The sequence below is a fragment of the Cryptomeria japonica genome, chromosome 2, assembly GCF_030272615.1.
Source record: "Cryptomeria japonica chromosome 2, Sugi_1.0, whole genome shotgun sequence".
Lineage (NCBI taxonomy): Eukaryota > Viridiplantae > Streptophyta > Pinopsida > Cupressales > Cupressaceae > Cryptomeria > Cryptomeria japonica.
Genome location: NC_081406.1, coordinates 209802918 through 209809892, shown reverse-complemented (window position 1 = coordinate 209809892; position 6975 = coordinate 209802918).

Here is a 6975-nt window from a genome sequence, read left to right as displayed (position 1 = left end):
CTTCACTTTTCAGGTTTTAGCGTATCCTATGCGTTTCTTAAATTTTTCCTTTACTATCATTTTTAATGTTTTGGCTTTATTTTTTGATATTTTGCCTTGGTCTTTTATTTTTAAATATTTTTGCCTTGCATTTTTTCTTATTCTTTTTCTCTCTCCGTCCTCTTCTCTCTTCATTTTTTCTTTGTTCCACTTTACTCTACCTTCCCATATTTCTTTTTGGACTTCATGGAAATTGGCTATTTTATTTTTTCCTATCACCATCATTTTGTCCTTGTGGCCACCTATGGGTTCCACCATTTTAATGGCCACCATATTAATGGCTATGGACTCCCTTTCTTTGTAGATTTTTAGTTTTGATCCATTTACTGGATCTTTGATGGGACTGTCATCCAAGTTGGACAATTTAATAGCTCCATTTTTTCTCACCTCCCTTACTTTGTATGGTCCTAGCCATTGAAGTCAAAATTTACCTGGTCGGAGTTCATTCTGGCTATTGTACTTGAGTACCAGTTACCCTGGCGAGAACTTCATCTGCCTTAGATGTTTATCATGCCAAGCTTTTCTTCTATTCTGAGCCACTTCTATGGCCCATTGTGCCATTAGGTGGCACTCATCTAATTTTTGCAAGGTCATGAGTCATTCCTTTAGGCTTTCCTCATCCCCCCATCTATTCTGCACTGCTATCCACAAGGTTGGCACAGTGTATTCTACTGGCATCACTGCCTCTTGTCCATACATAAGCTGAAAGGGAGTGTGTGTCATTGTGGCCTTGCACATTGTCTGGTAGGCCCACAATACTGCTGGCAATCGCTCTTCCCAATCCCCTTGCTCTAATCCACACGTCTTGTAGAGAATAGATACAAGTACTTTGTTGGTGGACTCCACTTGGCCATTCGCCCTGGGATAGTACGGACTAGACAATGTGTGAAAAATCTTGAATTTTGTTGTCATATTGCGTATCACTTGATTGACAAAATGTACCCCCTATCACTCATGATTTGTAGGGTATCTCAAACTGGGTCACAATGTGTTCATAGAGAAACTTGGCAGTGCTCAAGGCCCTGTTGTCGGGTAAAGCTCTGGCTTCGGCCCACTTAGTGAGGTATTCTGTAGCCACCATAATGTAGTGACATCTATGTACCTTGCTTGTCCTCAAAGGTCCTACAAAAACCAGTCCTCATCTTTCGAACAATTCCTGTGGTTGGGACGGGAACAGGGGCATGAAGTCTTGTTTGAGTGGCTTACCTGCCCTTTGGCATGTGTTGCAGCTGGTCACCCATTCCCTCACATCTGCATAGAGTGTAGGCCACCAGAGCCCTGCTAGCAAAATTTTATGTGCCATGGTATCTGGCCCCATATGTCCTCCCGCTAGTCCTTCATGAGATTCTCTTAGGACTCCAGGAATTTCTTCCTCCAAGACACATCTTCGCAGGATACCGTCCGACCCCAGTTTATATAGGAGCCCTTGGATCAATTGAAACATGGTTCTTTTTAGTGTGAGCTTCCTTCTCTCTCTTGGGGCCATGTCGCCTAGAAATGTTGCTGTAGAAAGATACTACCCCCCGAGTTTCTCGTACTAGGAAGGTAACACGGCTATCTTGAATAAATGGCCATCAGGGAAATCTTCGCTCACTCCTCCTTCCCCTGGCTCCCCGGATTTTATTCTAGATAGGTGATCAACCATTACATGACTTTTCCCTGGTTGCACCACGATATTGAAAGTGAATTCCTGAAGCAAGATCAATCATCGGCTTACCCGTCCTTGAATAACCAGTTTGTTCACTAGGTACATGAGTGCTTGGTGATCCACAAAGAATGTGAATGGTGTTGCTAAAAGATAATGGCGGAACTTTTGTACTACATATACCATTCCCAAGGCTTCTCTTTCCATGGTGCTATAATTTCTTTCTGCCTTTGAAAGTAACCTAGTAGCAAAATATATTGGGTGGTCTAAGCCTGAGGATCCATGTTGCGTTAAGATGGCTCCAATTGCAAAGTTAGAAGCGTCCACATGTACATGAAATTTATTCTCCCAATTTGGGTATGCCAAAATAGGTGCACTTACCAATCTGGTTTTGAGTTCTTGGAAGGCTTCATTCTACTCCTTGTCCCATACAAATGGTTCCCCTTTCCTTGTTAGGCGTTCAAGTGGAAGGGACACTTCTACAAATCCTTTAATGAACTGTCAGTAGTACCCAACATGGCCAAGGAAGGATTTTATCCCTGTAACATCTATTGGGATATCCATGTCGAGAATAACTCTGATCTTATCTGGGTCTATTTTTAACCCTGCCTTACAGACTATGTGGCTGAGTAATCTCCCCTGTGGCACCAAGAACTGACATTTCTTGGGATTGAGTGCAAGTCTTGCTTGTCGACACTAGTCCATGCATTCCCCCAGTATCCTCAAATGGTTTTCCTTATTACTATATACTGACCAGTCATCCAGAAAGGCCTTGAAGTTCCCAGTGGCCATTTTGTCAAAAATGTGGAGTATGATCCTCTTGAAAGTGGCTGGGGCGTTGCATAGCCCAAATGGCATACGGTTGTACGCAAAAAATCCATCTTCTACAATAAATGTGGTTTTGAGTTTGTCCTCCTCCGTGATGCTAATCTAGTTATAGCCGGAAAAGCCATCCATGAAGGAGTAAATCTCATGCCTTGCTACCTCTGTGAGGATACTATCAGTAAACGGTATCGGAAATGGGTCCTTAATGGTTACAGCATTTAATCTTTTTAAGTCCATGCAAATGCGGATCTGGTTTCCTTCCTTTTTTAGGGAAATAACAATGGGGGAAACCCATTCACTAGTTTGCACTCGAAAAATGATCCCAGTGTCTAGCATTTTTTCTATTTCTTCTTGCACCTTGGCAACATAGTTCTTATTCATGCGATAGGGGCGTTTCCGCACAGGCCTTGCCCCCTCCATCAAAGGTATTCAATGTACGCATAGTTCTAGGGGTACTCTCTTCAGATTTTTATAAGTCCAGGTGAACACATCTTTATACTCCAAGAATATCTTAAATGCCGCCATCTTTAGTACAGGGTCCCAATCATCTCCAACCATTATTACTCTTGGGTCCTTTTCATCTCCCAGGTTGGTGCTCTGAGCCTTTGGTTCCTCGTATTGTACCATTTCTTTCTCAAATTGGTGTGCCGGGGTGCTGTCTACCTCTGCCCCTCCTTTCTTGTACTCAGCAAATTGTGGTGGGTAGGTGTCATCGTTTCCCAACTCAAGGATTTCCAACACATTGCACTCTAGCTGGAAGATCTCATAATCTTCCATCTGCCAGTGGAATAGTCCACTGAGAGAACTCATCTCATCTTCTGAGCAATTACTGAGGTGAAGCACCCCTTCTTCATTCGGCTCTATCTTGCCTTTTTCCCTTGCGGCATCCTCCTCCGAGTCAGAATCTAAGGCCATTTCTTGACTCACCTGCTGGTTCCGTAGGTGAATGACATATTTGCTCCCCTCACTTTCAATGGAAAGGGTATTTTTCTTCCAGTTGTGGTCTTCTTTGGCTGTGACAAGCCATCGTCTTCCCAAAAGTGCATCATATCCCTTCCGCTCCAACGATATGACCATGAAATCTAGAAAGAAGTGTTGTGTCCTGATAGTTACCTTTTGGCCCATAAGCATGCCCAATGGTTTGATGCCATGCTGATCGGCTCCTACGAGGTGGAAGGCAGGTGGCCAGAGTGTCGACTTCCCCAAGGTTTTCCATGTCTCTTCAAGTATCATGTTTAGAGTAGACCCACCGTCTACGATGGTGTTAGTAAGCCTGAACCCGAGAATCTCCATTTCTACTACGGCTGGTGTCCTACCTACCCCTACTGTCATCAACATAGGGTCATTGGTCTCCTTTGAGTGGTTCCTTTCTTCCATTTCCTCCCTGTGGTTTGGCATCTTCCCCTCCTTCCTGGTCTCCTCCACTTGATTTATAGCTATCCGTAGTTGTGGTAGTGTCTGCAATAGATCCACTACACAGACCGGCATGGTGGTTTGTAGTAGTTGTTTCATTATGGTTGTTTCGGAGTCGGTTCGTATGGTGTTGGTGGTTTTGTGGGATACTGGCTTTCTCCATTCCTCACTCATTTCCCTTTCTACTTCCCTCTATGCCTCTTTTAGTCTTCCCTTTTCTGTACCTGGGTCAGGGTATATTAGTTTCCTTGTATGGGATCGGGCAATGGCTAGTACTTCTGGTTCTAGCCGTACTACCTCCAACATGTTCACGCCTTTCTACCTTGGACATTCCATATCTTTGTGATTGCCTGACCCACACCATTTGCAAAGTAGCCCTCTTTGTCCAACACCACTCTGGCAGTCGCGTGCAAAATGGCCCCATTCGTTACATCATCGACATTGTATCATTGGTCTCCCTTTTGCATCGTATTGGATGCGACCCCGTGGGGTATTATTATTATTGTTGTTGTTACTCCCCCTCCAACTATTCCTATAGCCACCTAGTGACACATCTAAGTTTTTGTTCTTGGAGGGTGTAGTGGGTGGTGTTGCCTGTTCTTGAGTATATAGTACCTGGGCACTCCTTGCCTTCAAGTTGTAGGGGCATTCCTTAATAGCATGCCCCAACACTTGGTAGATGTCACAAAAAGATTTCTTTGGACAATTGTTTTTTGTGTGTCCCTCCAGTTTGCATTCTATACACCAGAGGTCCCTGCCCTCCCTACTTTCTTCCTTTTGCATCCGCATTTCCCGCATCATCCATCTCATATCCTTCTGGAGTGCTTGTATCGTTCGTGACTCCTCCTCGCTTTCCTGATCACTACTATCTTCATCACTTGTGCGCTTCTTGCCCTTCGATGTCTTGTTCTCACTTTCAATATCCATGGCTCTATTGTATGCCTCCATGAAAGTAGATGGGGGTAGTACCTTCATCTTTTTCTGCAGGGATGGTTGCAGACCCTCAATGAACCATCACTTCTTTAACTTGTCGGCAGGGGTATTGTCCATTTTGCCAATTAATTCTTTGAGTTTGCGGTAGTAGGACCATACCATCTCACTCTTGCCCTGTTTGGTGTTGTATATTTCTGCGACGATCTCATCATCGTCCCGTAGTAGCCGAAACTCCTCCTCAAATGCCTTAGCAAGTTTTTTCCAGGTATCCTTCAAAGTGGTGGGTAGGTTTGTGTACCAGTTAATGGCAATTCCATGGAGGGTGGCTGGGAATGCTTTCAGCCAGTTATCCTCATCATCCACACCATTGGCCTGCCATATGGTGACACAAGTTTTATAGTGGCTAGCGGGGTCCTCCAATCCTAGTCCATTGAATCTGGGAAGTTTCTATTTTTTGGGGTTATGTGCCATCTTCCTCGTACTCCCTGAGTTATCCTGGGAATTGTTAAATGACTTTGTTGGTGCGGTTGTTTGTTCCTAATTATCACTACTGCCTAATGCCTCTAGGCTGTTGTGACTCCTATCCCACTCTCATGTATGTTGTCGAGAACCTTCCGCCAGGATCCCTCTTTCTTCAACTATCCGGTAGAGTTTCAGGCGCCTCTCCAGTTGCTCCTGGATATGCAGGGATCTTCTTACTATGTCTTCTTGGTTTCCTTCTTGTTCCTCTGAGGCTTGTCAGCTTCAATATTTGTTGAGTGTATTTGGCATTAATTATTGGAATTGTGGTGGTTTTGTCGTTGTGTGTAGTCCCTTTTCTCTTCTTCCCTTTGATTCCTTTCTTTATACTGTTGGAGCACTTGCTACCTACGTTGCTCCCTTCGTGTGTTCTCTCATTCCTCCTCACGTTCCACGAGTACACATGCCAACAACCATGGAAGGCCACCCAGGAGATCATGTACCACCTGGTTCATGTTGAGTTCTACCCATACCATATCAACCAAGACAATGCTCAGTTTTGCTTCTCACTGTACGTACCGGTCTATGGAAATGTCCCACGCGTGAATCAGGTCCTATGTCAACTGATCCTCCCTGGTTACTTCCGTGTTATCTTCCACGTCACTGTCTGTCACCAGGATACTTTGGTCGAATGGATGACCCATTATACTTCCATCCTGCCAGCTTTCCCTCCTAAGACCTTCAGATTCAATTCCGGCAGCGGCGCCAAAATGTTAGTAGCCTAAGTGGTTCAGGTTGTAGCATACAGAACATCAATATATAATTTATAACACTAGAGCATAGTAAAACATTAGTATGGAACCAATAACACACAACACAGTACACCAAGATAAATTCATGGAACACAGATGTATATCATATTCCTCTCCAATCCAATGTCCAAAATGTGCTACGAGTTTACAATATAAAGAGTTAGCGGTTGGGTAGGCCACCAACTGTCAAGCAACTAACTACCCGTAGATATAACTTAATACTATTGTTTTCTTTTAAAGCATTATAAAAGCCTTATTTACTAATTAAGTGGCTTACAACCATCAAATAGACTTTGTTCCTGGTGCATCCCTACCTAACAAAGCTGCATATAAGATCACACCTGATCAAAACAAGGAGGTGGAAAGGTAAGTGCAGGAGTTATTGGAACAATGACTGATTAAGAAGAGCATCAGCCCATGTGTAGTCTCGGTAGTGCTTGCATCAAAGAAGGGAGGCAAGTGGAGACTTTGCACTAATTCAAGGGAAATCAATAGGATCACCATAAGGTATAGGTTTCCTATTCCTAGAATAGAGGATTTGATGGACTGTTTAGGAGGTGCTATGTATTACACTAAATTGGACCTTAAAAGTGGTTATCACCAGATTAGAATCAAGGAGGGTGAGGAGTGGAAGACTACTTTCAAGACCACAGAAGGGTTGTATGAATGGCTTGTGATGCCATTTGGACTCACCAATGCCCCAAGCACCTTCATGAGGTTGATGAATGAGGTGTTGAAAGATTTCACAGGTAGGTTTGTAGTGGTGTACCTAGATGACATTCTCATCTATAGCAGAACCAAAGAGGAGCACCTTGAGCATTTGAGGTTAGTCTTAGAGAGGTTGCATGA